We start from the raw sequence: 16,123 nt of genomic DNA on the forward strand, positions 1-16,123 counted from the left end.
TTCTGGTTTTTCAGTCAGCTTTCCCTCTCCCCTTATATATTTTGTGGACTGCCTAGTGGTGGTACTGTAAGAATCAGAGAACCCATTGGTCATGGTCACTTAATACGACTAGTACTAGTACTGCTACTTTGCCATGCAGATTGCATGCCCAAGTAAGTTATCCTACGCATGTTTTTTGAGATGAGAAGACTTTCTTTTCCTTTCTCATGCTCAATCAGTAAAACAAGAGAGAGTGGCCTTGGTCACGTTGGACTCCCCAAAGTTGTGCCTTCTTCTTATCTAGGCCAAGTATCATTAGTAGCAGTTGATGGTGAACTGTACCATGGGTGGAAGGAAGTATGAGGAGGACGGCCCCATTGCATTTGCCAACCAAGAAGACCTTATGTCAGCCCAGTTGGCCACTCATTTCTCTTTAAAAACTCAGATTCACCAATATTTCTAGCCACTCAGTCCAGCCCTTTACAGGTTGTCTTCTTGAGAGGCTTTTAAAAAATTGCCTCCAACAAAATGCCTAACTGGATTTTTTGATAGACCACACTGTATGTATCAGAATTGGAGTGATGTGTGTGTGGTGTATGTATTTTCAATTTTGCTACAGAAAAACAAATGGGGCGGGGGTATAAGGCATCTAAAAAATGTGTAATGTTTTTTCTAGCTGCACCAACCACCAGTTCTGGGGCCAGCAAAGACGGCGGCTCCATCCAGGTGAGCAGATCGGCAGCTGCAGGGGGTGAGCCAGTGGCAGTGGCTGGTGGTGGTAAGTCATATTGCTTGCTTATTGACAATTTATATACTCACAGCAAGAGTGTACACTGTACTGTTGAGAGTTGTGAACTGTTGCAGACACTCTTCTTTACTTAGCATACAGCAGGAGTTGAGTAACTAATGGCCTCTTCTATCTTCAACTCAGCAGAGAAAGTTTCATGAAGAGCCAGACCTTGATGGGTTGATGGAAAAGGGAAATAAGGATGGAAGGAGGAAGGATGTAATATGACTGGCAGAGAAGGATACGTGGGTGAAAGGATGCATATAGGTGGCTGATAGGATGCATGGGTAGGAGAAGGGTGGATGAAAGGTGAAAGGATGGTATTCCTAGGTGAAGACTGGATGAAGAAAATGTAAAACTTAAATGGTGACTGATTAGCAAAGCCAAGGGTAAAGAATAAAAATACTAGAAGAATAATGCATTGATAAATGGAAAAATACCTGGGAAGAAGAGTAAACAAGGAGGTTGTATTTCAGACTATTCCCTTGACTCACAGAAGTTTTCAAGCACAACATATATTATGTACCCACCCATCATTATCAAATGTCTCCTTCTGAGTCCCTACCCATGGCATTTCACCAGTGACAGCCATGGGTGGCCTATCGGCTGCATGGTTATAATAGTGGTACCTCATGTGTCATATATCATTCATATATTAGTAACTATTCATCTGCCTTGTTGTAGTCAGAGTGAAATTGGGGCATTTAGCAGAGCATGGACATGATAGGAAAAGAGATAATTGTCTAGTACAGCTGCCCCATTTGCAGATAGTAACAAAGTAACATGACATGAGTATGCCTATCTAGGGCGCAAGCTGAGCTGGCATGCCCACATTAATTTAGCTAAACAAGAGAGAAAAGAAGAATGCTTGTATACTATATAGTGCTTAATGCCTGAAACTCTAATCACATCAAAATCGAATGGGCTGAAGAATCGAGAATAACAGCAAATAAAATGTACTGCTAGTGCTACTGTACCACTATATAATTTTATGTGTTACTGTTTTGCTAAGAGTATTGGCTACAATTTGTCTTTTTGCTTTCTTGATATAGTTACTCCTGTCAATCCATCATCTTCACAATCCAACAGGCAGGAGGTAGCAGCCAGGACCTGGCAAAGGAAGCTGGAGGCCATTAAGGCCGAATACCAGTGGCTGGTGGCCGAGGAGGAGGTGGAAGAAGAGGAGGAGGAAGCTGTAGTAGCTGAGCCTCCAATGCCCTGGGTCCCAGCAAGGCCCCAGTGCCACCGGTAGTACGGTGCCATGGTCAGGCAGCTACCCATAGCCATTCAACCACTGCTGCTCCCCCTATAGACTCTATAGAGCCTTTCAGCGCTGCATGCTGCAGAGAATGGTGCACCTCGAAGCTACATTGGATGAGCATTTCGAATGGTTGTAGAGGAAGTTACTAGCCGGGAGCTAGGTCTCTCTTGCCCCTTTATTAATCTTTTGTTTGGTGGGTGGGACTTGTCGGGGAGAGGTTGGAAATGAGGGAGTTGGGACTATCTTGTTTTTTTTGCTTATTTATTTATGGATATTTGATTTATGGACAATTAGGTTTTTGGACTTTGTTTCTTCTAAGCTTACTTTGGACATTGGTTTAGGTTAGGGAGAGGACTGGGCCAGGTGTTGTGGGGTTTCTATTTTCTATGTGTTCGGGAAATACATTTTTTATAGTTGTACATATGATTTAAATCTTTTTGGGGGGTTGCTCTTTTACTTTGCATTGCTTCCTTTGCCGCGGGCCCGCAGCCAGTTATCAAAATCTGCTGAAGGTGCCATGGTGGTGGTAGTAGACAGTATCAGAATGCCAATGCACTGGTAGAATACTAGTGAAAGCACCAGATGCAGAAGCAAAGTTCCACTACCTCCTAGCAGAACTCAAACTGTAGGATGAGGAATATTCATCACAGTGAACTAATTAAAATTGAAATAAAAACATGTAATTCATGTTGTATTTTTATACACAAGCTTTACAAAAAAATTAGATATTCACCAGAGGGAGACTAGAGTACTACTACTACACAAGTAAAAGAGAGCCAAATGAGAAAATATACTTATATTTTTTTCTTTTTTTAGCTCTTAGTGAGCAGAATTAAAATTTACTATGAGCAACTTTAACAATACAAGCAGTTATTATTACTTTATACAATTAAAATTCAATATATCCTCTTAACTTATAGCTGAAATCAATTGCCCTCCCTCCTCATCGCCTACAGATAAAAATCCTGCACCTATCAAAAAGTGCAATGTGCAAATAATAAATAATAAACTATTTTACCATAATCAGTTGTTATATTCATTCTTTCCAAGGGGGGGGGGGACTAGTCCCTCAGCCATCCTAGATACATAGAATAAAATGCAGGTCATAGCAGCTTTTACATAATAAAACACAATTAATCCACTAATAAACATTACTCAACCCACTTTAATCTAAAATACTGAGCCTTTTACTGTCCATACATTTTCCAAAACTGCAAGAATTTCCTAGTACTCCCTACCCTTTTTGCATATGCTTCCTCGAAGGTTTTAGTACGGTGCATTTTTCTATACCAATCTTGGTAGGTTGGGATTTTCGCTGTCTTCCAGTTCTGAAGCATGAAGGAGCGAGCCACCAAAGCAGAAATCGCTTTAGATGCTTTCTCTCCTTTGGAGATTGGAGTTTTCGAACTTTGCCTTATAAACCCAACCCATGCAATCTCTGGTTCTGGTTTTAGTTCTCTCTGTAAGCCTTCATTAAAAGCAGAAAACACTTCCTCCCAGAACCAGGTTAAAAACTGACATGTAAAGAAAATATGTATCCAGCCCCCCACCCCATTTGTTGACAGCAAAAGCACTTGTCCTCTACCTCTGGATACATCATGTGTAAGGCCCTCAGTGAATAATAAGACATCCAACGGGATACAAATGCCATTCTTTTCAAATTAGCAGCTCTTAATGTTTTATTACCATGCAGCAAAATCTCCTGCCAGTCTAATTCCTAAAAAGTACACTGAGTTTCTAGGGAGATTTTATCTAGAAACCTTGTTACTACAGGGCTTTCCCTTTGATCTCGTAATAATCTATACCAATTTCCGACAAGCCTTACTTTAGCTCTATAATGGGCTGGTAATAGGCAGGCCGAAGCTATACTCAATGGAAAGCAAAATTTCGTCACAAATTGAGCAATCTGGAGAAAGCCCCAAAAATACGAATTGCAGCTGGTTCCACATCCAGCCTGAATCTCCTGCCATTTTATACATCTCCCACCAACCACAAAATGACCTAATTCCTTAAAGCCTTTACTTCCTAAAATCTTATCTGATTATTTCTGATATAAAGGACCAATATTTTACACTTCATGAGTTTCAAAAACTCATATCCCCCTCTATTCGCCTTTGTATGATAAAATGAACGTAATCTTTCCCAGAACCCCTGTAGTGTCTTATAACAAGTCTTTTTTTGAAGTTTGGCCGTTTTAATAAAAACTGGAATCTACGATTCTGCTTCCTACACCAACTTATCCACAAAAAAGCTATCCAACGATTCCTTACTAACTAACATTCTAGCCATTAAATCCACAAAAGTTGCTTCATAGTAAGTTTGTATCTCTGGAAGTTCCAACCCCCCTTGTCTGATATCGAGTTGAACCACTGGAAGTCTCACTCGTGATGCTTTTTTTTCCAAATAAATTGTCGAATCATAACTTCCAACTGTTTAAAATATGAGATATTAATTTTTATAGGAACATTCGAGAAAAGAAATCTTAATAATGGTAGGATGGACATTTTTATAAGTGCTAACCTGCTGATTATTATAAGTGGAAGAAGAGTGCATCTATCTAATAGATTTCTAATCTTGGAGGCCATTGCTAGATAGTTTAATTTAAGAAGTTCCTCATAACTATTTGTAACATAGATCCCTAGATAGCGGATAGGATCAGGAGATTGGTCTTGCCGTTGCAGAAACTCAGGCAGAATTTGACTACTTGCATTGAGTAATAAAATTTCTGTTTTATTAAGGTTAATTTTATACCCTCCAATAGCTTCGAACTGCATAAATTCAGTCAAAGTTGTCCTGATGTTCTGTTTCTCTGGCCTAAGGTAAAGAATAATGTCATCTGCGAACAGTTTTAATTCGGGCATTCCTTCCAAGGGCGCTTGTATCTGCATATTGGCCCTAATTTTTGCAGCAAGAGGTTCTATGAAAAATGCAAATAAAGTAATGAATAGGGGACATCCCTGGCGGGTTCCTCGCCTTATTTCCACTCTTCCTGCTAACTGAGTTTATAATAACTTGGGCCTGAGCCCCTTGATATAGATTTGCCAACATTTGTGTTATTTGCATTGGAAATCCAACCTTTGTAAGGACTGCAAAAAGAGCTTCACAATTAACTAGGTCAAATGCTCTTTTGGCATCAACCGTCATTATAAGGACAGGTAGTTTGTTCGAGTTAAAAAAATCAAGCGCTTGGACTAGAAACCCAGTATTTGATGACATATATCTGCCTGAGACAAACCCCGTCTGATCTTTATGGATGACCTTCTGAGCTACTGGGGAGAAACGATTTGCCCAGATTTTCATTAGAATTTTATAATCAACATTCAACAAACTAATTGGTCTGTAAGAGTTGACAATTTTAGGGCTCTTATGTTTGTTAACAAAACGTACTATTGTTGACTCCTTAAAAATAGAGAGAACTTTCCCTCCCACTCTTACGAAATTGAATAGCTCCAACAAAAAAGGTTTTATTCTTCTGAAAATGCCTTATAAAACGCTGTGGGTAAGCCATCATTTCCTGAGGCCTTGCCACCCAGCATTGAAGCAAGTACACTCTTGATTTCGCTTGGTGTGATTTTGGCACTTATTTCATCTCCCTTATCAATTGTCATAAGTGGAAGATTAATGTCTCCCAGATATTGGGTAATTGCCTCCTTTCATACCATGTACTTAGTTGCATAAAGCTTGCGATATTGGTTCAGAAATATTTGTGCATTTTTTTCCTTATCAAAAATCAATGCCCCTGACTCTGGTTCTATCAGTTCTGAAGTTATCATTGACTCCTGCTTGACTTTGCTTGACCAGGCGAGAAGTTTCCCCATTAACTGACTCTCCTTGTATACACACTGCTGATACGTCCGGGAGCTGGTTATTTCTTCGAGAGTAAAAAATTCCCTTAACTCCTGTTTAGTTCGGATTAGTTGTTGCTCCAGTTCAAAATGCCCCCCCCTACCACTATCTCTCTGCAGTCAAGCTAGATCAACAGCTTGTTACAATTTAATTATTTGCTGCCTCCGCATCTTAGATTGTGATGCCGAAAAGGCCAACATCTGGCCACTTACTGTAGCCTTGAAAGCCCCCCAAATCGAAAAAAGAGTTGCTGTGCCCTTATTTTCCCGAAAGAATGTCTTAATCCATTCTTTCATATCTTCTACCCATTTAGGGTTTGAAAGGAGGAGCCGATCCATCTCCCAACTTGATCTCTCCCACCTCTCCGCCTCTATTATCATCTCAATAATAACCAATGAGTGATCTGAAAAGGAGCTTGCTCTAATTTCAGCATTAACACAATTAATATAACACGGGATTAGAAAAAAATTGATACGAGAAGCTGTCTTGTACCGCTGGGAGTGAACTGTATATCACCTGAATGTAGCTCCCGCCATGGATCTATAAAAAGATAATCCTGTTTCATGGAGCATAATATACTTTTTGTCCTTGGTTTTAACAGTTTTTTAACCTTAATTGGAGGTATGCTTTTTTAGATCTTGAATGAAATTAAAATCTCCTCCTAACACTAACAGGCCTTCTTTACCTCTAATCAGCTCATTAATCTTTATAAGAGCTGTTGGATCATCGCTAATTGGTGCATAATCATTTACAAAATTAAACAGTGCCCCATTTACCCTAGCAGTGACCCAGATCCACCTCCCTTTAGGGTCTCTCGTTACTTGATGTATCTCTCAGTTAGTTCCTTGACCAAAATAAATAGCACCCGCCCTAACTGCTGACCCTGCTGATGCAAAGAAGGCTCTAGAATAGTATTTAGGTATACAGAGTTTGGGTGTATTTGTTGTCAGATGGGTCTCCTGAAGATACAAAATCTGAGGAGAAGAAGCCATCTAATCAGCCCACCATATTTTTTCTTATTAGATATTCCATTAACATCTATCGATACAATCCTTAATTTAGAATCCGTATTGCAACATAAAGACCAAAGCCATACCATTTGTGGCCCTTTGTTTCTCCCCTATACATTGCTCTACTCCCGTAGCTGCACTAATAGCTAAGGTTTCTTCTCTAATTCTGCTTTCTTTTTTGCAATTACCTCCCTACCCCCCCTTCCCTGTGCCCCTCCCCCCCAGCCCTCACCCCCTTCCCGTGACCCTTCCTATCCCTGGCAGATGGGGAGCAAGTAGAAACGGAGATGGAGGCTATGGCGCATCCTGCCTGCACATAGCCACAGGTGACCACTGCCCCACCCTGCGTTGGTGAATCTGTTGATCGTTGACTGCGGACCTGTGGGCTGTGTGAGGCTGATTGCTGCTTCTGTTTTACTGCGGGAAAGCGCACCGCTGTTGGGACTGCTCCACGTGCACCACCTGAGACAAGTGTCTGCGGTGGTGGCCGCACGGATTTCTTCTTGCCCCGTTTGTTCACCACACACCGGGCCTCCTCTGTGACTGGAAGCAAAGCGGAGGGAGACGCGTTTGGGAGCTGCACTTGGGAACCCGCTGCTGGAAGTAAAGTGAAGGGCAGCACTTCTCTGATGCAAAAGCAGGTTGTGGGAGCACAAGGTTTTATCGGATGCAGCCGGTAAAGCGTGGAGAGAGTAAAGGCTGAAAACAAGATACAGATTCACCTTTAACAAAGAAGTAAGCAGAAAAATTCGAGCGAGTGGGATTTTTTTAGGCTATTTTTGCCCAAATTAAAAGAGGGGGGAGCTGAAAAGCTGAAAAAGGAAGAAGGAGGAAAAAAGAGAAAAAAAGGGAAAACAGCTGGAAATGGGGAAGAAAACTTTTTGGGGAATTAGGCTGTGTTGTGCTGGGCTTAGTTGTGGAGACAGATTTTCTACCAGGATGGGGAAACATCTAAAAATCACTAATGTACTGGCTAAACCAGATTCAAATATCGCGCCCAAGTCTAAAATTCGAACAACACGGATGAAGATTGCCTCCGCTACGGCAAGAGCTGAGCGTGCGCAGAAAGCTTGTTGGGGGTCAGCCCCAATTACTAGCCCATGAGTTCCGAAGATGATGTATTGGAGCACGGTGCGGGGAGTCAAGGTGCCACTAATCAGGAGAGGGCTGAATGTTCCAGAGGAACAAATCTAAGTCCAGGGGCTGAAGAATGAGACAGTGCATCATCTGGCTCAGTAACGTTGGGAGAAAGCATGATCAATAGCTCACCAGCGATGAATCAAGATGCAACGGCAAACCAGGAGGACAGGAAAACGCCACCAGTGCACCTCAGAGTAGAGTTAAAGAATATTCATTATTTTTGAAATCTAAGGTGCCTTCACTCCCTCTTCAGCCTCCACTCCCTCTACTACTCCACCTTGCAGAACATGATTTACATGAGCAGGCTCAACCATGTCTTTTGCTGGCAGCTCAGGAACTCCCTTAACATTTTAGACATTGGCGAGCCCTTCGTCATCGTCCACTTTTGTGGCAGATAGAAACTTAGTAACAGGTCAACAACCACGGCTAGGATCAGAGGATCCGTTTTGTGCCCAGCTTTTGGAGGCCGGACAAGCTTCCAGTGCGATATAAAAGCTATGTTGAATCTTATCCTTGACTAGATAAGATAGATGAAAGCAACACAAGCAACCGAGATAGCAGCACTTCATTAATGTCTATTAAAAATTGAAGAAGTAGTCGGATCTTATTCGGCAAGACTCCAAGAGGCTGAATCAAGGATCTCTCTCATGGAAGATCAGATGACCTCGATGCACCAGCAGGCCTCAATAGATAAAAAAACAGAAAAACTTGCTGAAAACTAAGCTAGCAGAGTTGGAGAACCACTCTTGACGTTCAAATCTGCGGCTAGTTGGTGTCCCTGAAGGTTGTGAAGGGTCACAAACACTCCAGTGGGTCGAGTCCTTTGACAACAGGTCTGGTGTGGCTGTTATGATGTTAACTTGATTTATTTCATCATTGATTTAAGCATTCCAAAATAACAAGAGTGCTCAAGAAGAGCTATATTCAATTCAGCAGGATATCCATTTGTCAGAGAACATATGCATCATGAATATATTCTAATCATCCCAAATGCATTTCAGGCTACATTAGCCATTCATCAGGGGAGAGAGTTCCTTAAGGAAACAATAAGGTAAAGTAAAAAATGGTCATGCCGATGACAAAATATTCCTCACCACGTGAGGTGAGAATGTAAACCAAAGTGGCAGGACAAAATACAACAATGGTCCAGTGTAGTATGCAAAAGCCATTGAATTGAACCCTATATAGCACGTGCAACGTGATGACACCAAGTTATTGTCGAGTCATTAACATCAGGAAGAGCCCATAATAGAATCAGTAAAGCGTGGAACAAGATGGATGTGTCGCTGGAGCATGCAGTCAGCTTGCAAGTTTGTAGTGCCCACTAATGGCCCTAAAAATCTTGTGGGCGATCGCGAGCAAAAGAAATCTGCTCTATTGGGGAGTGCAGAGTTTGACAGTAACTCCCCATTCTTTGAGGAACGAAGAGTTGCCGAATTCTGCAAACACCAATAACAGAGTGGAGTTTTATGCCCGGGCTTTCTCTATACCCGTCTACTCTACACCATTCAACTCCACTCTACTCTATGCCACTGTATGCCACTCCAAGCCACCGTATGAAAAAGAAAAACGATGATGAAAACTATTATGAATTTACTTTATGCTGTGTTACAATTTTTTTAAAATAATAATACAAATATAGAAATTCAATGAAAACACCAAAGGTTAAAGATTAATTATAACTTGGAAACCTTTATTTATTCATTCTATACAAACACAGCTTAACCTACACAAACATTAGAATTTCCAAAGTTATAGTTACAGCTTACATTTATAATTTACATATCACCTTCAAATTACTATAACTCATGCACTACTGTACTCACTACTGTCAACTAGCTAGCCACACTACATTAACTATAAATCCCACCTTTACGATGCACTGCTCATACCCTTTCATATTACATCATTTATACAATGTGAAACTCTAGCATTCATAACAACACTTATTACATAATTTGTGAGAACACTGTGCATGTTAGACTGGTGAGTTATATTTAGTATAGTGTGACTAGTGAGTCGATAACACTGTATATGGAGGTGTGCGGCTTATAGTAAATTGAATGTGGTGCGTAAATTATACATTTAAGGTATAACTATAACTTTAGAAAATTCTGTTGTTTGTGTAGTTTAAATTTGATTTGAGTAGCTAGAACAAATAAAGTTATAGTAATTTGTAGGTGGTGCGAAATTCGAAATTTAGGTTATACCTATAACTTTAGAATTTCTAATGTTTGTGTAATTTTCAGTTTTGATTTTATTTAAAGAATAAATTAAATGTTCTAAAATATAACTAAAATTTGACCTCAGTTTTATTATATATATATACACACACACACACGTGTGTGTGTGTGTGACCTCACATATTACATCCCTCATGACATGGTCAGTGACATCACTCATGACATCTCAAATGACATTACTAATGATGACATCACTGATGACATCATCTTAGGATGATAAGTGTTTCATAAACGTTTCTGAGACTTAAAGAAATATATGAACCTATTGCACACATTGTATTACTATTCTTTCTGTACTACTATGAAGTGATACTGTTTGTAAGATATGTCATTTGATTGGTTCTGTGACTGTATCCATGCATGGGTGGTTGTATGGGTGTGTGAGTGGCTGTATGAGGGAGTGAGTGGGTATGTGAGTGACAGCATGGTGAAGTGAGTGGATGTGTGAGTGGCTGTATGGGAGAGTGAGTGGGTGTGTGGCTGTATGAGTGTGTGAATGGTTGTATGGCTGGGTGAGTGGCTTTTTGAATAATTGTATGGGGATGCAAGTGACTGTGTGAGTGACTGTATGAGTGGGTGAGTGGGATGTGAGAGGTTGTATGAGTGAGTGAGTGGTTGTGGGAGTGGCTGTATGGGTGAGCAAGTGAGTGTGTGAGCTGCTCTGTGCAAAAGCCAGTTGGTGCATAGGTACTTGTATGGCTTTATGAATGTGAGTGGCGGTGTGGGTGTCTGAGTGGGTGTATGAGAAATTGCATGGGGGTGTGAGTGGGTGTATGATTTGTTCTATGGATGATTTCATCAGTGATATCACCAGTGATGTAATTTGAGATGTAATCAGTGATTTATCTAACGATGTCATGAGTGCTGTAATATATGAGGTCATAAGCAGTGCATTTGAGGGCACATGTTATAGTTAGCTCAGATAACTGCAACTTCTGATCTATGGTATTGTACAAGTAAAATCTGAGCCTAACTATAACGCCCCTCAAACCTTTGTTTTTTTTTATAAATTTCTAAGGTTGTTTTAATTCTATTTCCTAAATGTATGTTCTTATAGCCTTTGGGTTCAATTTCTAAGTTTAAAAAAAATTATATTTCCTGTTAGACCTGGCATCATTGGCATGAGTCTCTCCTCCATTTTTTTCTGTTTGCCTCCTCTGTTTACGATGTTTTTGCTGGTTTATTGCTTTGGGCACTGTGCCACTGCTGATCAGTGCCACAGTGCAAGTGCTCCCTATGTTAAATTGTTACATTGATTGGTGTTACCATGATTGGCTTGGTTGACTTACTGTTCAGACCCTAGTCTAGTGCACTGCGTGTGCCAAGGGCGTGTAAGTTAACTGCTGCTGGTGGGCTTGCAGCACTGGTTGTGCCACCCACAGAAGCAGCGTGTAAAATGTGTCTCAGGCCTGCCACCGCAGCGCCTGCGTGCAGTCCCTGACTGCCATGTCGACTTGGCAAGGAAACCTACTTGCCAGTCTCTAAACCTTCACTTTGCCACATTTCAGACACCTCTATGGTAGGCCCTAGGGCAGGGTGCATTGTTGATAAAAGGTAGGTCATGCCCTGATGTGTGTGGCATGACCTAATAGTGAATTACAGCCATTTTCGTTTTTCACTATTGAAGGGCTACCTGCCTCCAATAGGCCAGACTGGGCAGACTGATTATTAACTCCATTATAATCTATCTGACTCAGGGAGCATGGTAGCAGGTCGAGTTTAGTATCCCTGAACTCAGAATTTGATAACACACCCTTTAGGATGGATGGTTTTTAGATTCTGTGTTTGAAAATAGCCCTTTTAGAAAGTGGCTATTTTCGTGTCCAACTATCCACCGGTCTCTGCTGGTTTGGTGTGTGTGTCAGGGGCTGGGTGGCTCCAGAGGTCTGAAAGAGTCAGTGTGGGGTGAATGAGGCATTTACACATAGAGTGAGGGAAGAGTAGCCTGCCCTGCCTGACACAATACTGGCTCCACCTCCTGCTGGGCGACTGATAGCCCTGCTCCTGCCAGTGACAATACTGGCTCCGCCTCCTGCTGGGCGGCTGAGGACTCTGCCCTGCTCAGTGAATAGGCCAGGTGCCTCTGCCTGGCAACACCCACAACGAACCTGAGATGGGGGGAATTTCCCTGCTTGGACAAAGGGAACAAAGGAGAAAAGGGGTATAAGAGAAGGACCCCTGAACCAAAGACTCAGATCACTTCTGACAAGGAAACCTGTACCAAGGACAAGAAGCCTGCTGATCTAAGGACTTGCCTCCCCTTTCTGCCAGAGTGCTGTTTTGCTGTGGAGGAACCTGAAAGCTGCTTCTTTATTTTTGCCAAGGAACAAGGAGAGAGGAACTTGGTGTGTACTCTCTGAACACTTGCTAGGAAATCTCCAAGGACTGGAAGAGTGCCAGTCTCCTGTTGAAGTCACAGGGCCAAAGGACTTCACCATCTACTGAATTGCTGAATTGCTGGAAAGTGTTGTTTCCAGTACACAAGGGAAAATCTGCAGTCTCGACGCCGCTGACGCCGCCGAATCCAGCTCGACATCGTGAGTAACGGCTCCAGTGTCCCGAGCCTTCGATGCCGGCCGCCGGGCCCGATCGACGCCAGCAGCAACGCCAGTGAGCAGTGGGTATCGGCCCCGGCTCCAAGTGACCCCGTCTCGACGCCGGTATCGATGCCAGTGAGGAGTGAGTATCGGCTCCACCTCCAAGCGACCCCGTCCCGACGCCGCTGCTGATCGCATCGACTCGACGCCCTTCTCGACGCCGTGAGCGCTGCTCCGGCCCGACACCCCTCGACGCCGCTGCAGATTGACCCGACTCCGAGGCACGATCGACGCCGACCTCGACGCCGACATCTCGACGCCGTGGATCATCGTTTTCTTCATTTCTCAAGGTACTGTACTTGTGGGGTCTGTTGCAACTCCAGGCTCGACGTAGCGCTCCTCGCGGTCGACGCCGAACCTTGGGAATCCTGTAGACTCGACGTCGTGTGACTCCTGTGGGGGTTACATTGTTGCCAAAGAACTGTGCTCAGAAGAATACTTTGCTAAAGAACTATTTGCCAAGAAGAAACCTTACTTGAACTATTATTTTTCCTTCCAAAGAGTATTTATTAAGACTGTGGTATATTTTTGTCGTTATTTGGTCTTGTGCTAAACCTTATATAAAAATACTATTTTTATAATAACTTCTGTGTCGTGTCCATCTGTAGTGTATTCACTTTATTACTGTATGTGGTCATAAATGCTTAACACACTGCCTCTGGGATAAGCCTGTCTGCTCTGCCAAGCTACCAAGGGGGTAGCAGGGGTTATCTGAGTGTGTAATCCCCTTGCCCTGACTAGAGTTGGTGGGTCCCTATTTGTCAGAAGTGTATACCTCTGCCAACTAGAGACCGCCGGTTCTAACATTGGTGGTCAGCGGTGAGGATTGAACTTTGCATTTATGACTCATGTGCAGTGATTAGTGTACGCTACATAGTGAAAGCAGACCATAACGCAGCCACATTCTATTTTGGTAGGATTGCCTATTTTTGTTCTCCGCTTTCCTGGAGCTTATTTTCTTAAACACTGCCAGTTTTGACCATGGAGAATGCCAGAGCTACTACACCTGTGGAGATTGTTGTGGGGGAATTTGATAAGGAGAAGATAGATTCCTACGTGCTAAAGGATCTAAAAGGATTTTGCAAGCAGTTTAAAGTTCCTACCACAGGTCTCACAAGGAAAGACAACTTCCTCAAAGCGCTGAAGGCCTGGTTAGAGGCCAGAAATCCCTCTGATCCAGTGGTGGTACCGGAAGAGGAAGAAGAAGAGGAAGAGGAAGAGCCAACAGGTGGGCCAGTGTCATCTCCAGGCAGTAGTGCGTCCTCTAGGAGCCTTTCCCCTGAAGAATTAGAAGACAGGGAGAGGGAGAGGGGGTACAAGTTAGAAATGGCAAAACTTAAATTAGGAGGGCAGTTGGAATTAGAAAAAGCCAAGAGCCTGAGAGAAGCTGAAATGGAGAGCAAAAGATTAGATTTTGAGAGAGAGAAGTTAGCATTTGAACGTGAGAAGATGTTGAGGGAGATGGAACTTAAAGAAAAGAGTTTAGAGTTGAATCCCTCTGGTGGCAGCGCTCCATCTATGCCTGCAGAAAGTAGGTTTTATTTTCCTAAAGATGTGATCAAAGATTACAGTAAGAATGAAGATATTAGCCAATGGTTTAAAGCATATGAGTTAGCATTGTTGGCCCACCGGGTCCCTGAGAAAGATTGGGGAACGGGGTTGTGGAGCCGCTTTACAAATGAAGGGAGAGATACCTTGTTGAGCATGCCTGAAGAGGAAAGGGCGTCTTATACTCATATGAAAAATGCTTTAATGCTGAGATATGGCTTAACCCCAGAAAAGTACAGACAAACCTTTAGAGAATGTAAGAAGTTGCCTGGTACTACGTGGGTTGAATATGTGTCTTTTTTTTGCAGAGCCATGGATGGTTGGGTAAAGGGTAGCAAGGTTGATAGTTATGATGCTCTTTATGAATTGTTTGCTTGGGAGCACTTGTCTAATAACTGTTTTCCAGAGCTACGCCAGCACCTTGTTGATAGCAAGATATCTAACCCTAGAAAACTTGCTGAGGAGGCGGACCGCTGGGTCAGTACCAGGGTCCACAAGGGTCCAGTGGGAGACTCAGCCAAAGGTGGGCAGGGTCCCCAGCAGAAGAGTGGGGGGGACAGGGGTATACAGAGGGAGTTTCAGAAAGGGCCCCAAAGTAATCCCCAAGGGAACCAAGGGAAGGGTTCCCAGCCTCCCCCTGTAAAGAAGCCAGAGGCCCCGACAGGTAAACCTGTTCCAAGGGGCCCCATGACCTGCTACGCTTGTAAGCAGGTGGGACACCGTTCTTATGATCCCCAGTGTCCCATGAAGGATTCCAATGCACCACCACGTGCACCCCGTCGTCAGGTGACAAATGTAGCCCTGGGAGGGAATGAGATGGGTGCCCCCGGTGGGTGGGGTCCAGCAGAAATGTCCCTGGTCTCTTTAGGAGACGTGGAAATGGTCCCTCCAACCCCTCCTCCTAGTAACACTAAGAAATATAGGCAGTGGGTGACCATTAATGGCCATAGGGTGGAAGCTCTCAGAGACACCGGAGCGAGTGTGACAGCTGTCAAGTGTCACTTGGTGTCCAGAGAGCAGGTGGTCCCTCATGCATTCTACCCCGTTGTAGCTGCTGACAACTCACAGAGTAAGTGTGAGGTAGCTCAAGTTCCTTTTGAGTGGGGGGGGGTCTCAGGGACTCTTCAGGTTGCTGTGAGGCCCGCCATGCCTGTTGATTGTCTCCTGGGCAATGATTTGGAGGACTCCCCTTGGGCTAAGGTGGAGAGAAGATCGCATCTGGAAATGTTGGGTCTGCCTGAGTGGGTGTGTGCGACCACCCGGTCCATGTCAGTTAGTAAGGGTGTTGATGGGGCCCTGGAGCCTGAAAGTATGGCCCAGGTCCCAACCGTGAAGAGAAGAGGCAGGGGGCGCGGGAAACCGTCCCCCATCGTTCCCGCGGTCCAGGAGGGAGCAGACCCTGAGGGGGATGCCCTGGAACCGACAGGAGAACAAGTGGCCGAACTGGGAGACCTGCCCGAGCTGACCCATTGGCAGCAGGATGGTGGTCCCTCCAGGGAGGAATTTTGTGCTGAACAGAAAGTGTGCACTTCTCTTGTGGGTATGAGGCAGCAGGCCTCAGCCCAAACGACAGGTGATCAGTCAGGATCACATTGGATCTACTGGGAGAACGACCTCCTGTATAGCGAGCCTAAGGCTGCTGAGCCTGGGTCAGCCCGTGTGCTGGTGGTACCCCAGCACTTCAGAGCCTTCCTACTGGGGTTGGCTCATGA

The sequence above is a fragment of the Triturus cristatus genome, chromosome 3_1 (assembly GCF_964204655.1).
Source record: "Triturus cristatus chromosome 3_1, aTriCri1.1, whole genome shotgun sequence".
NCBI lineage: Eukaryota > Metazoa > Chordata > Amphibia > Caudata > Salamandridae > Triturus > Triturus cristatus.